A 14,797-nucleotide genomic window follows, 5' to 3' on the forward strand; every position below is an offset into this window, starting at 1 on the left:
GTGGATGTGATATCTCCACTATAATAATAATATGTTTATAGCCAGGCTATATAATAGGTGGATGTGATATCTCCACTATAATAATATGTTTATAGCCAGGCTATATAATAGGTGGATGTGATATCTCCACTATAATAATATGTTTATAGCCAGGCTATATAATAGGTGGGTGTGATATCTCCACTATAATAATAATATGTTTATAGCCAGGCTATATCTCCACTATAATAATATGTTTATAGCCAGGCTATATAATAGGTGGATGTGATATCTCCACTATAATAATATGTTTATAGCCAGGCTATATAACAGGTGGGTGTGATATCTCCACTATAATAATATGTTTATAGCCAGGCTATATAATAGGTGGATGTGATATCTCCACTATAATAATATGTTTATAGCCAGGCTATATAACAGGTGGATGTGATATCTCCATTATAATAATAATATGTTTATAGCCAGGCTATATAATAGGTGGATGTGATATCTCCACTATAATAATATGTTTATAGCCAGGCTATATAATAGGTGGGTGTGATATCTCCACTATAATAATAATATGTTTATAGCCAGGCTATATCTCCACTATAATAATATGTTTATAGCCAGGCTATATAATAGGTGGATGTGATATCTCCACTATAATAATATGTTTATAGCCAGGCTATATAACAGGTGGGTGTGATATCTCCACTATAATAATATGTTTATAGCCAGGCTATATCTCCACTATAATAATATGTTTATAGCCAGGCTATATCTCCACTATAATAATATGTTTATAGCCAGGCTATATAATAGGTGGATGTGATATCTCCACTATAATAATATGTTTATAGCCAGGCTATATAACAGGTGGGTGTGATATCTCCACTATAATAATAATGTTTATAGCCAGGCTATATAACAGGTGGGTGTGATATCTCCACTATAATAATAATATGTTTATAGCCAGGCTATATAACAGGTGGGTGTGATATCTCCACTATAATAATAATATGTTTATAGCCAGGCTATATAATAGGTGGATGTGATATCTCCACTATAATAATATGTTTATAGCCAGGCTATATAATAGGTGGATGTGATATCTCCACTATAATAATAATATGTTTATAGCCAGGCTATATCTCCACTATAATAATAATATGTTTATAGCCAGGCTATATAATAGGTGGATGTGATATCTCCACTATAATAATATGTTTATAGCCAGGCTATATAATAGGTGGATGTGATATCTCCACTATAATAATAATATGTTTATAGCCAGGCTATATAATAGGTGGATGTGATATCTCCACTATAATAATATGTTTATAGCCAGGCTATATAATAGGTGGATGTGATATCTCCACTACAATAATATGTTTATAGCCAGGCTATATAATAGGTGGATGTGATATCTCCATTATAATAATAATATGTTTATAGCCAGGCTATATAATAGGTGGATGTGATATCTCCATTATAATAATAATATGTTTATAGCCAGGCTATATAATAGGTGGATGTGATATCTCCACTATAATAATATGTTTATAGCCAGGCTATATAACAGGTGGGTGTGATATCTCCACTATAATAATAATGTTTATAGCCAGGCTATATAACAGGTGGGTGTGATATCTCCACTATAATAATAATATGTTTATAGCCAGGCTATATAATAGGTGGGTGTGATATCTCCACTATAATAATATGTTTATAGCCAGGCTATATAATAGGTGGGTGTGATATCTCCACTATAATAATAATATGTTTATAGCCAGGCTATATAATAGGTGGGTGTGATATCTCCACTATAATAATATGTTTATAGCCAGGCTATATAACAGGTGGGTGTGATATCTCCACTATAATAATATGTTTATAGCCAGGCTATATTCCAACTAAACTACTGAAAGAGCTGCTTCCTGTGCTTGGCCCTCCTATGTTGAACATAATAAACGGCTCTCTATCCACTGGATGTGTACCAAACTCACTAAAAGTGGCAGTAATAAAGCCTCTCTTGAAAAAGCCAAACCTTGACCCAGAAAATATAAAAAACTATCGGCCTATATCGAATCTTCCATTCCTCTCAAAAATTTTAGAGAAGGCTGTTGCGCAGCAACTCACTGCCTTCCTGAAGACAAACAATGTATACGAAATGCTTCAGTCTGGTTTTAGACCCCATCATAGCACTGAGACGGCACTTGTGAAGGTGGTAAATGACATTTTAATGGCAACGGACCGAGGCTGCATCTGTCCTCGTGCTCCTAGACCTTAGTGCTGCTTTTGATACCATCGATCACCACATTCTTTTGGAGAGATTGAAACCCAAATTGGTCTACACGGACATGTTCTGGCCTGGTTTAGATCTTATCTGTCGGAAAGATATCAGTTTGTCTCTGTGAATGGTTTGTCCTCTGACAAATCAACTGTAAATTTCGGTGTTCCTCAAGGTTCTGTTTTAGGACCACTATTGTTTTCACTATATATTTTACCTCTTGGGGATGTTATTCGAAAACATAATGTAAACTTTCACTGCTATGCGGATGACACACAGCTGTACATTTCAATGAAACATGGTGAAGCCCCAAAATTGCCCTCGCTAGAAGCATGTGTTTCAGACATAAGGAAGTGGATGGCTGCAAACTTTCTACTATTAAACTCGGACAAAACAGAGATGCTTGTTCTAGGTCCCAAGAAACAAAGAGATCTTCTGTTGAATCTGACAATTAATCTTAATGGTTGTACAGTCGTCTCAAATAAAACTGTGAAGGACCTCGGCGTTACTCTGACCCTGATCTCTTTTGAAGAACATATCAAGACCATTTCGAGGACAGCTTTTTCCATCTACGTAACATTGCAAAAATCAGAAACTTTCTGTCCAAAATGATGCAGAAAAATTAATCCATGCTTTTGTCACTTCTAGGTTAGACTACTGCAATGCTCTATTTTCCGGCTACCCGGATAAAGCACTAAATAAACTTCAGTTAGTGCTGAATACGGCTGCTAGAATCCTGACTAGAACCAAAAAATTTGATCATATTACTCCAGTGCTAGCCTCTACACTGGCTTCCTGTCAAAGCAAGGGCTGATTTCAAGGTTTTACTGCTAACCTACAAAGCATTACATGGGCTTGCTCCTACCTATCTCTCTGATTTGGTCCTGCCGTATACCTACACGTACGCTACGGTCACAAGACGCAGGCCTCCTAATTGTCCCTAGAATTTCTAAGCAAACAGCTGGAGGCAGGGCTTTCTCCTATAGAGCTCCATTTTTATGGAACGGTCTGCCTACCCATGTCAGAGACGCAAACCGGTCTCAACCTTTAAGTCTTTACTGAAGACTCATCTCTTCAGTGGGTCATATGATTGAGTGTAGTCTGGCCCAGGAGTGGGAAGGTGAACGGAAAGGCTCTGGAGCAACGAACCGCCCTTGCTGTCTCTGCCTGGCCGATTCCCCCTTTCCACTGGGATTCTCTGCCTCTACCCTGTTACGGGGCTGAGTCACTGGCTTACTGGGGCTCTCTCATGCCGTCCCTGGGGGGTGCGTCACCTGGGTGGGTTGATTCACTGTTGTGGTCGGCCTGTCTGGGTGGCGCCCCCCCTTGGGTTGTGCCGTGGCGGAGATCTTTGTGGGCTATACTCCACCTTGTCTCAGGATGGTAAGTTGGTGGTTGAAGATATCCTCTAGTGGTGTGGGGGCTGTGCTTTGGCAAAGTGGGTGGGGTTATATCCTTCCTGTTTGGCCCTGTCCGGGGTGTCCTCGGGTTGGGGCCACAGTGTCTCCTGACCCCTCCTGTCTCAGCCTCCAGTATTTATGCTGCATTAGTTTATGTGTCGGGGGCTAGGGTCAGTTTGTTATATCTGGAGTACTTCTCCTGTCCTATTCGGTGTCCTGTGTGAATCTAAGTGTGCGTTCTCTAATTCTCTCCTTCTCTCTTCTTTCTCTCTCTCGGAGGACCTGAGCCCTAGGACCATGCCCCAGGACTACCTGACATGATGACTCCTTGCTGTCCCCAGTCCACCTGGCCATGCTGCTGCTCCAGTTTCAACTGGCCTGGGCCCTAGGACCATGTCCCAGGACTACCTGACATGATGACTCCTTGCTGTCCCCAGTCCACCTGGCCATGCTGCTGCTCCAGTTTCAACTGTTCTGCCTTACTATTATTCAACCATGCTGGTCATTTATGAACATTTGAACATCTTGGCCACGTTCTGTTATAATCTCCACCCGGCACAGCCAGAAGAGGACTGGCCACCCCACATATGCTCTCTCTAATTCTCTCTTTCTTTCTCTCTCTCTCGGAGGACCTGAGCCCTAGGACCGTGCCCCAGGACTACCTGACATGATGACTCCTTGCTGTCCCCAGTCCACCTGACTGTGCTGCTGCTCCAGTTTCAACTGTTCTGCCTTATTATTATTCGACCATGCTGGTCATTTATGAACATTTGAACATCTTGGTCATGTTCTGTTATAATCTCTACCCGGCACAGCCAGAAGAGGACTGGCCACCCCACATAGCCTGGTTCCTCTCTAGGTTTCTTCCTAGGTTTTGGCCTTTCTAGGGAGTTTTTCCTAGCCACCGTGCTTTTACACCTGCATTGTTTGCTGTTTGGGGTTTTAGGCTGGGTTTCTGTACAGCACTTTGAGATATCAGCTGATGTACGAAGGGCTATATAAATAAATTTGATTTGATTTGATTTGATTTGGGTGTGATATCTCCACTATAATAATAATATGTTTATAGCCAGGCTATATAATAGGTGGGTGTGATATCTCCACTATAATAATAATATGTTTATAGCCAGGCTATATCTCCACTATAATAATAATATGTTTATAGCCAGGCTATATAATAGGTGGATGTGATATCTCCACTATAATAATAATATGTTTATAGCCAGGCTATATAATAGGTGGATGTGATATCTCCACTATAATAATATGTTTATAGCCAGGCTATATAATAGGTGGATGTGATATCTCCACTATAATAATATGTTTATAGCCAGGCTATATAATAGGTGGGTGTGATATCTCCACTATAATAATAATATGTTTATAGCCAGGCTATATCTCCACTATAATAATAATATGTTTATAGCCAGGCTATATAATAGGTGGATGTGATATCTCCACTATAATAATATGTTTATAGCCAGGCTATATAATAGGTGGGTGTGATATCTCCACTATAATAATAATATGTTTATAGCCAGGCTATATCTCCACTATAATAATAATATGTTTATAGCCAGGCTATATAATAGGTGGATGTGATATCTCCACTAAAATAATAATATGTTTATAGCCAGGCTATATAATAGGTGGATGTGATATCTCCACTATAATAATATGTTTATAGCCAGGCTATATAATAGGTGGATGTGATATCTCCACTATAATAATATGTTTATAGCCAGGCTATATAATAGGTGGGTGTGATATCTCTACTATAATAATAATATGTTTATAGCCAGGCTATATAATAGGTGGATGTGATATCTCCACTACAATAATATGTTTATAGCCAGGCTATATAATAGGTGGATGTGATATCTCCACTATAATAATATGTTTATAGCCAGGCTATATAATAGGTGGGTGTGATATCTCCACTATAATAATATGTTTATAGCCAGGCTATATAATAGGTGGGTGTGATATCTCCACTATAATAATATGTTTATAGCCAGGCTATATAATAGGTGGGTGTGATATCTCCACTATAATAATATGTTTATAGCCAGGCTATATAACAGGTGGATGTGATATCTCCACTATAATAATATGTTTATAGCCAGGCTATATAATAGGTGGGTGTGATATCTCCACTATAATAATATGTTTATAGCCAGGCTATATAACAGGTGGATGTGATATCTCCACTATAATAATATGTTTATAGCCAGGCTATATAATAGGTGGGTGTGATATCTCCACTATAATAATAATATGTTTATAGCCAGGCTATATAATAGGTGGATGTGATATCTCCACTATAATAATAATATGTTTATAGCCAGGCTATATAATAGGTGGATGTGATATCTCCACTATAATAATATGTTTATAGCCAGGCTATATAATAGGTGGATGTGATATCTCCACTATAATAATAATATGTTTATAGCCAGGTTATATAATAATATGTTTATAGTGATATCTCCACTATAATAATATGTTTATAGCCAGGCTATATAATAGGTGGGTGTGATATCTCCACTATAATAATAATATGTTTATAGCCAGGCTATATAATAGGTGGATGTGATATCTCCACTACAATAATATGTTTATAGCCAGGCTATATAATAGGTGGATGTGATATCTCCACTATAATAATATGTTTATAGCCAGGCTATATAATAGGTGGGTGTGATATCTCCACTATAATAATATGTTTATAGCCAGGCTATATAATAGGTGGGTGTGATATCTCCACTATAATAATATGTTTATAGCCAGGCTATATAATAGGTGGGTGTGATATCTCCACTATAATAATATGTTTATAGCCAGGCTATATAACAGGTGGATGTGATATCTCCACTATAATAATATGTTTATAGCCAGGCTATATAATAGGTGGGTGTGATATCTCCACTATAATAATATGTTTATAGCCAGGCTATATAACAGGTGGATGTGATATCTCCACTATAATAATATGTTTATAGCCAGGCTATATAATAGGTGGGTGTGATATCTCCACTATAATAATAATATGTTTATAGCCAGGCTATATAATAGGTGGATGTGATATCTCCACTATAATAATAATATGTTTATAGCCAGGCTATATAATAGGTGGATGTGATATCTCCACTATAATAATATGTTTATAGCCAGGCTATATAATAGGTGGATGTGATATCTCCACTATAATAATAATATGTTTATAGCCAGGTTATATAATAGGTGGATGTGATATCTCCACTATAATAATATGTTTATAGCCAGGCTATATAATAGGTGGGTGTGATATCTCCACTATAATAATAATATGTTTATAGCCAGGCTATATCTCCACTACAATAATATGTTTATAGCCAGGCTATATAATAGGTGGATGTGATATCTCCACTATAATAATAATATGTTTATAGCCAGGCTATATAACAGGTGGATGTGATATCTCCACTATAATAATAATATGTTTATAGCCAGGCTATATAATAGGTGGATGTGATATCTCCACTATAATAATATGTTTATAGCCAGGCTATATAATAGGTGGATGTGATATCTCCACTATAATAATAATATGTTTATAGCCAGGCTATATAATAGGTGGGTGTGATATCTCCACTATAATAATAATATGTTTATAGCCAGGCTATATAATAGGTGGATGTGATATCTCCACTATAATAATATGTTTATAGCCAGGCTATATAATAGGTGGATGTGATATCTCCACTATAATAATATGTTTATAGCCAGGCTATATAATAGGTGGGTGTGATATCTCCACTATAATAATATGTTTATAGCCAGGCTATATAATAGGTGGGTGTGATATCTCCACTATAATAATATGTTTATAGCCAGGCTATATAATAGGTGGGTGTGATATCTCCACTATAATAATATGTTTATAGCCAGGCTATATAACAGGTGGATGTGATATCTCCACTATAATAATATGTTTATAGCCAGGCTATATAATAGGTGGGTGTGATATTCCACTATAATAATATGTTTATAGCCAGGCTATATAACAGGTGGATGTGATATCTCCACTATAATAATATGTTTATAGCCAGGCTATATAATAGGTGGGTGTGATATCTCCACTATAATAATAATATGTTTATAGCCAGGCTATATAATAGGTGGATGTGATATCTCCACTATAATAATAATATGTTTATAGCCAGGCTATATAATAGGTGGATGTGATATCTCCACTATAATAATATGTTTATAGCCAGGCTATATAATAGGTGGATGTGATATCTCCACTATAATAATAATATGTTTATAGCCAGGTTATATAATAGGTGGATGTGATATCTCCACTATAATAATATATGTTTATAGCCAGGCTATATAATAGGTGGATGTGATATCTCCATTATAATAATAATATGTTTATAGCCAGGCTATATCTCCACTACAATAATATGTTTATAGCCAGGCTATATAATAGGTGGATGTGATATCTCCATTATAATAATAATATGTTTATAGCCAGGCTATATAACAGGTGGATGTGATATCTCCACTTATAATAATAATATGTTTATAGCCAGGCTATATAATAGGTGGATGTGATATCTCCACTATAATAATAATATGTTTATAGCCAGGCTATATAATAGGTGGGTGTGATATCTCCACTATAATAATAATATGTTTATAGCCAGGCTATATAATAGGTGGATGTGATATCTCCACTATAATAATATGTTTATAGCCAGGCTATATAATAGGTGGATGTGATATCTCCACTATAATAATATGTTTATAGCCAGGCTATATCTCCACTATAATAATAATATGTTTATAGCCAGGCTATATAATAGGTGGGTGTGATATCTCCACTATAATAATAATATGTTTATAGCCAGGCTATATAATAGGTGGATGTGATATCTCCACTATAATAATATGTTTATAGCCAGGCTATATAATAGGTGGATGTGATATCTCCACTATAATAATAATATGTTTATAGCTAGGCTATATAACAGGTGGATGTGATATCTCCACTATAATAATAATATGTTTATAGCCAGGCTATATAACAGGTGGATGTGATATCTCCACTATAAAAGTAGCTATATGGATGGGAGGCGGGGTGTAATATGTCCACTAGGCCTTAATGATAGGGTTACAGACAGGGTATGATAGGTGGGTGTATGTCCACTATAAAAATAGTTTCACAGCTAGGCCTGTGAGAATGGGTGCACTATATCCACTGTAATAAACGGTTTATAACCATGTGAAATGCAATATTATGTTACGTTCACTAGTGATTATCAGTAGCTAACTAACATAAGTCCGATAGTACGGCTAGTTTAAGCAGATAGCTGGATAGCCTAGCCATGTTGTAAATGTACGCCTTTTACTCACCAGTAAGCTTAACTAGGAAGCAATATCTCGTCTCATGTAAAACTCCTGAAACCCCGCCCCTCCTCCTCTATTTGTCTCCACGGTACACCGATCTGGCGTTGTGATATACTTCAGATTTTAGCTAATAAACTGTAGCCGGTTATTCTAGTGCTATTTTCACTTGTTTTGCTGTCCTCTTCTGGAATTGGGCCCCGAGGACCGGAGAAAAGCCAGGATGACAGGGCGGAAACGGAACGAACCACAGACCAAGCCCAGACAGAACGGTACCCTCGATTTAGTTTCCACGCCGGCGCGCCGGGTGAGCGGGTTTTTAAAACAGTGTGGTGGTGGCCTTTCCCTGTCTGTACATTGATTTTGAAATTGTTCTTTGCATTTTTCTGGCAATTTCTTACAAGAGCTTTAGAGCATCGAAATACACATATCCAATCTACAGACTACATCTGAGTTAAACGCAGGTTTGTTATTACTATTCATTTATAGCTAAAGTGCCACCAGCATTGATAAAGATAAACAGAGCAGGCCTGGGCCGAAAATAGTTGTATTCTGTAGTTTAGTAGAAAGAAAAACGTTTCAAATACTCGAGGTTGTCTAATATAGTTTATTTAGAGTTTCACCTAAAAGTCAAATATACTGAACAAAAATATAAATGTAGCATGTAAAAAGTGTTTCATGAGCTGAAATAAAAGATCCCAGAAATGTTCCATATGCACAAAAAGCTTATTTCCCTATTTTTTTTGCGCAAATTTGTTTACATCCCTGTTAGTGAGCATTTATTCTTTGCTTAGATAATCCATCCACCTGACAGGTGTGGCATATCAAGAAGCTGATTAGACAGCATGAACATTACACAGGTGCGCCTGTGCAAAAAGGCCGCTCTTAAATGTGCAGTTTTGTCACACACCACAGATGTCTCAAGTTTTGAGGGAGCGTGCAATTGGCATGCTGACTGCAGGAATGTCCACCAGAGAATTGAATGTTCATTTCTCTACCATAAGTCGCCTCCAACGCCACTTTAGAGAATTTGGCAGTACGTCCAACCGGCCTCACAACCACAGACCACGTGTAACCACTCCAGCCCAGGACCTCCACATCCAGCTACTTCACCTGCGGGATCGTCTGTGGAGGTGCTGTGGAGTATTTCTGTCTGTAATAAAGCCCTTTTCTGTGGAAAAACTCATTGATTGGCTGGCCCTGGCTCCCCAATGGGTGGGCCTGGCTCCCAAGTGGGTGGGCCTATGCCCTCGCAGGCCCACCCATGGCTGCACCCTTGCCAAGTCATGTGAAATCCATAGATTAGGGCCTCGTTTCTTTCTTTCTATTGATTGTCTTTATGAACTGTACCTCAGTAAAACCTTTGAAATTGATGCATGTTGAGTTTAGATTTTGTTTGTGGAGTGGTTGAAAACAAGTTTTAATAACCTAAGTGTATGTGAACTTCAACTGTATGTATGCATGCATATTATTTTACTGCTCTAGGGATATAATTATTGTTTGGATAACCTTATTTACTATTATGTATTGATTTTTTACCTTGTCAGGAGGAATGGGTCAAATTTCACCCAACTTATTGCGTGAAGCTTGTGGAAGGCTACCTGAAACGTTTGACCCAAGTTAAACAATTTAAAGGCAATGCTACCAAATACTAAGTGTATGCAAACTTCTGACCCACTGGGAATGTGATGAAAGAAATAAAATAATTCTCTATTATTCTGACATTTCACATTAAAATAAAGTGGTGATCCTAACTGACCTAAGACAGGGAATTTTACTAGGATTAAATGTCAGGAATTGTGAAAAACAGAGTTTAAATGTATTTGGCTAAGGTGTATGTAAACTTCAAATGTACATACATTGTCACGATTGTCTTCGGGTGAAAGAGAGGAGGACCAAAATGCAGCCTGATGATTATCCATATTTAATAGGAAACTTAAATGAACAAAAACAACAAACCGACAAAAATGAACGAAGACGAAACAGTCCCGTAACGTGAACACTAACACTCGAAACAGGAACAATCACCCACAAAATACCCAAAGAATATGGCTGCGAGGAGCAGGAACAGGGAGTACTGGATACTGGAGGCGCACTGGTGGCCTGGTACGTGATGCCGGCACTGGTGGTATCGGGCTGGAGACACGGACCTCAGGGTGAGTGCAGGGAGGAGGAACAGGGCATACAGGGCTCTGGAGACGCACAGGAAGCCTGGTGAGTGGTGTTGGCACTGGTGGTACTGGGCCGAGGACACACACCTCAGGGCGAGTGCGGGGAGGAGGAACAGGGCGTACTGGATTGCCGAGGCACACTATAGACCTGGTGCGTGGTACCGGTACTGGTGGTACCGGGCTGAGAACACGCACCTCAGGATGAGTGCGAGAAGCAGGAACAGGACACACTGGGTTATGAAGGAGTACTGGAGACCTGGTGTGTATAGCCAGCATCAAATCTTCCAGAACTTTAACACAAGTTTCAGGCTGGAACATGGGAGTGATTGTTGCTGATAACGGGCCTCTGTACGCCTATGTAGATATTCCATCAAAAAATCTGACGTTTCCTGCTACAATAGTCATTTACAACATTAACAATGTCTACAGTGTACTTCTCATGAATTCAATGTTATTTTAATGGACAAAATTTTTTCAAAGTGACCCTGAACTTTTGAATGGTAGTGTACATATACAGTACCAGTCAGAAGTTTGGACACACATACTCATTCAAGGGTTTTTCTTTATTTTTACTATTTTCTACATTGTAGAATAATAGTGAAGACATCAAAACTACGAAATAACACATATGGAATCATGTAGTAACCAAAAACATTTTAGTCAAATCAAAATATATTTTATATTTGAGATTCTTCAAAGTAGCCACCCTTTGCCTTGATGACAGCTTTGCACACTCTTGGCGTTCTCTCAACCAGCTTCACCTGGAATGCTTTTCCAACAGTCTTGAAGGAGTTCCCACATATGCTGAGCACTTGTTGGCTGCTTTTCCTTCACTCTGCGGTCAAACTCACCCCAAACCATCTCAATTGGATTGCGGTCGGGTGATTGTGGAGGCCAGGTTATCTGATGCAGCACTCCATCACTCTCCTTCTTGGTCAAATAGCCCTTACACAGCCTGGAGATGTGTTTTGGATCATTGTCTTGTTGAAAAACAAATGCACAAACCAGATGGGATGGCGTATCGCTGCAGAATGCTGTGGTCGCAATGCTGGTTAAGTGTACCTTCAATTCTAAATAAATCACAGACAGTGTCACCAGCAATGCACCCCATCACCTCCTCCTCCATGCTTCACAGGTGGGAACCACACATGTGGAGATCATCCGTTCACCTACTCTGTGTCTCACAAAGACACGGTGGTTGCAACTAAAAATCTCAAATTTAGACTCATCAAACCAAAGGACAGATTTCCACCGGTCTAATGTCCATTGCTCGTGTTTCTTGGCCTAAGCAAGTCTCTTCTTATTATTGGTGTCCTTTAGTAGGTGTATATTTGCAGCAATATGACCAATGACGTCCTGATTCACGCAGTCTCCTCTGAGCAGTTGATGTTGAGATATGTCTGTTACTTGAACTCTGTGAATGTCACGCCCTGACCTTAGTTATGTGTGACGAGGGTGGGTATGTGTGTTTTTCCTCTTGTCTTGGGGTTTTTCTATGTCTATGTTTTTTTTGTATGTCTACGTATTTGTAGGTCTATGGTGGCCTGAATTGGTTCGCAATCAGAGACAGCTGTTTAGGTTGCCATTTTCCATTTTGGTTTTGTGGGTTATTGTCTGTGTAGTTGCCTGTCAGCACTCGTGTCTTATAGCGTCACGTTCGTTTTGTTTCGTGTTCGTCGTGTAATAAAAGAAGAATGTATTCTTATCACGCTGCGCCTTGGTCTCCTCGTTATGACGAACGTGACAGTGAAGCTTTTATTTATAATGAACTTATCCTCTGCAGCAGAGGTAACTCTGGATCTTCCATTCCTGTGGTGGTCCTCATGAGTGCCAGTTTCATCATAGCGCTTGATGGTTTTTGTGACTGCACTTGAAGAAACTTTCAAAGTTCTTGACATTTTCCAGATTGACAGACTTTCATGTCTTAAAGTAATGATGGACTGTTTCTGTTTGCTTATTTGAGCTGTTCTTGCCATAATATGGACTTGGTCTTTTACCAACCCTACCAACCCTGTATACCAACCCTACCTACCTAACACAACTGATTGTCTCAAAATCAAATTGTCTCAAACTCATTAAAGAAAGAAATTCCACAAATCAACTAACAAGGCACACCTGTTAATTGAAATGCATTCCAGGTGACTACCTCATGCAGCTGGTTGAGAGAATGGTAAGTGTGTGCAAAGCTGTCAGAAAGACAAAGGGTGGCTACTTTGAAGAATCTCAAATATACAATAAATGTTGATTTGCTTAACACTTTTTTTGGTTACTACATGATTCCATTTGTGTTATTTCATAGTTTTGATGATTTCAAAGAAAAACCCTGGAAGGAGTAGGTGTGTCCAAAAGTTTGACTGGTACTATGTATGTGTGTGATGGGATGTATAGACATTATGCGATAGAATATGCAGTATATGTGAAGAATACGTGGATAGAATAGTGTATATACAGCAATAGTTACATAGGATGGCCTTGATGAGAATACATTATATACATATGAAATGGGTAAAACAGTATGTAAACATTATTAAAGTGACCAGTGTTCCATGTCTGTGGCAGCAGCCTCTAAGGTGCAGGGAAGAGTAACAGGGTGGTTGCCGGCTAGTGACAGTGACTAAGTTCAGGGCAGGGTACCGGATGGAGGCCAGCTGGTGATGTCTATTTAACAGTCTGATGGCCTTGAGATTGAAAAATAGCTTGTGTCTATCGGTCCCAGCTTTGATGCACCTGTACTCGCCTTCTGGACGATAGCGGGGTGAACAGGCTGTGGCTCGGGTGGCTGAGGTCCTTTAATCTTCTTGGCCTTCCTGCGACACCGGGTGCTGTAGATGTCCTGAAGGGTAGGCAGTGTGCTCCCGGTGATGCGTTGGGCTGATCGCACCACCTTCTGGAGAGCCCTGCGGTTGCGGGCGGTGCGTATGCACATGGGGCACTTTAATAATGTTTAGTTACTGTTTTTACATACTGTTTACCCGTGTCTCACCCATACTGTATTCTAGTCAATGCCCTCCTATGCAACTATTGCTGTACATACCATTCTATCCAGGTATGCTTCAGATATACTACATACTGTAGCATAGGCACATGGTTTGGAGGGCTCTTAGATATCTTAATATAGTCTAGAATTACATATGAGGAACATGGAATCAGTTCAACATTAGAGTAGACCACTTTTGCAGCTTCAAAATGACTAACAAATATATTTTCAGAATGAGTGACATCAAGTTCTTATACGGGTCTAGTAACTTAGTATTACAATAGCAATATTGATACATAGAACTTTGGAAATGGCTTTCATTGCATAATAATGGATTTTTTACATAAGTGGAATAAGGAACGGTCACTATTCATGTACAGTAGTTACAAAAACTCTCAGCTTATTGCTCTCCAATTCAAATGTGATCACCAAAGTAATATGTCAAAACATCCTCATAAAATGTTGCTCCAAAAGATCATTTGTTTTATTACACAATAACAGTTTAAGTGTTCAGAGAAGGCTAACAGTAACAAAATATGGCTAAGTGTTGAAAGGAAACTAAATATCCCAAAACTGCCTTCTT

The 14,797-nt window shown here is 38.6% G+C and overlaps 1 protein-coding gene and 1 long non-coding RNA gene across 2 annotated transcripts in view; one reads left to right on the forward strand and one right to left on the reverse strand.

The window, feature by feature from the left end:
• The window catches only part of LOC115124799 (serine/threonine-protein kinase PAK 2-like), a 34,927-nt gene extending 25,659 nt beyond the window's left edge, over nucleotides 1-9,268 (reverse strand). The window contains exon 1 of the mRNA XM_065018877.1: nucleotides 9,076-9,268. The gene's annotated coding sequence lies outside the window, so the exon portion shown is untranslated. The remainder of the gene's footprint in view (nucleotides 1-9,075) is intronic.
• Nucleotides 9,251-9,776, forward strand: LOC135571824 (uncharacterized). The gene is made up of 2 exons (XR_010463988.1): nucleotides 9,251-9,338; nucleotides 9,471-9,776. It is a non-coding gene; the product is annotated as an uncharacterized LOC135571824 (long non-coding RNA).
• Nucleotides 9,777-14,797: the final 5,021 nt, after the last annotated feature.

The sequence above is a fragment of the Oncorhynchus nerka genome, linkage group LG5, assembly GCF_034236695.1.
Source record: "Oncorhynchus nerka isolate Pitt River linkage group LG5, Oner_Uvic_2.0, whole genome shotgun sequence".
Classification (NCBI taxonomy): Eukaryota; Metazoa; Chordata; class Actinopteri; order Salmoniformes; family Salmonidae; genus Oncorhynchus; species Oncorhynchus nerka.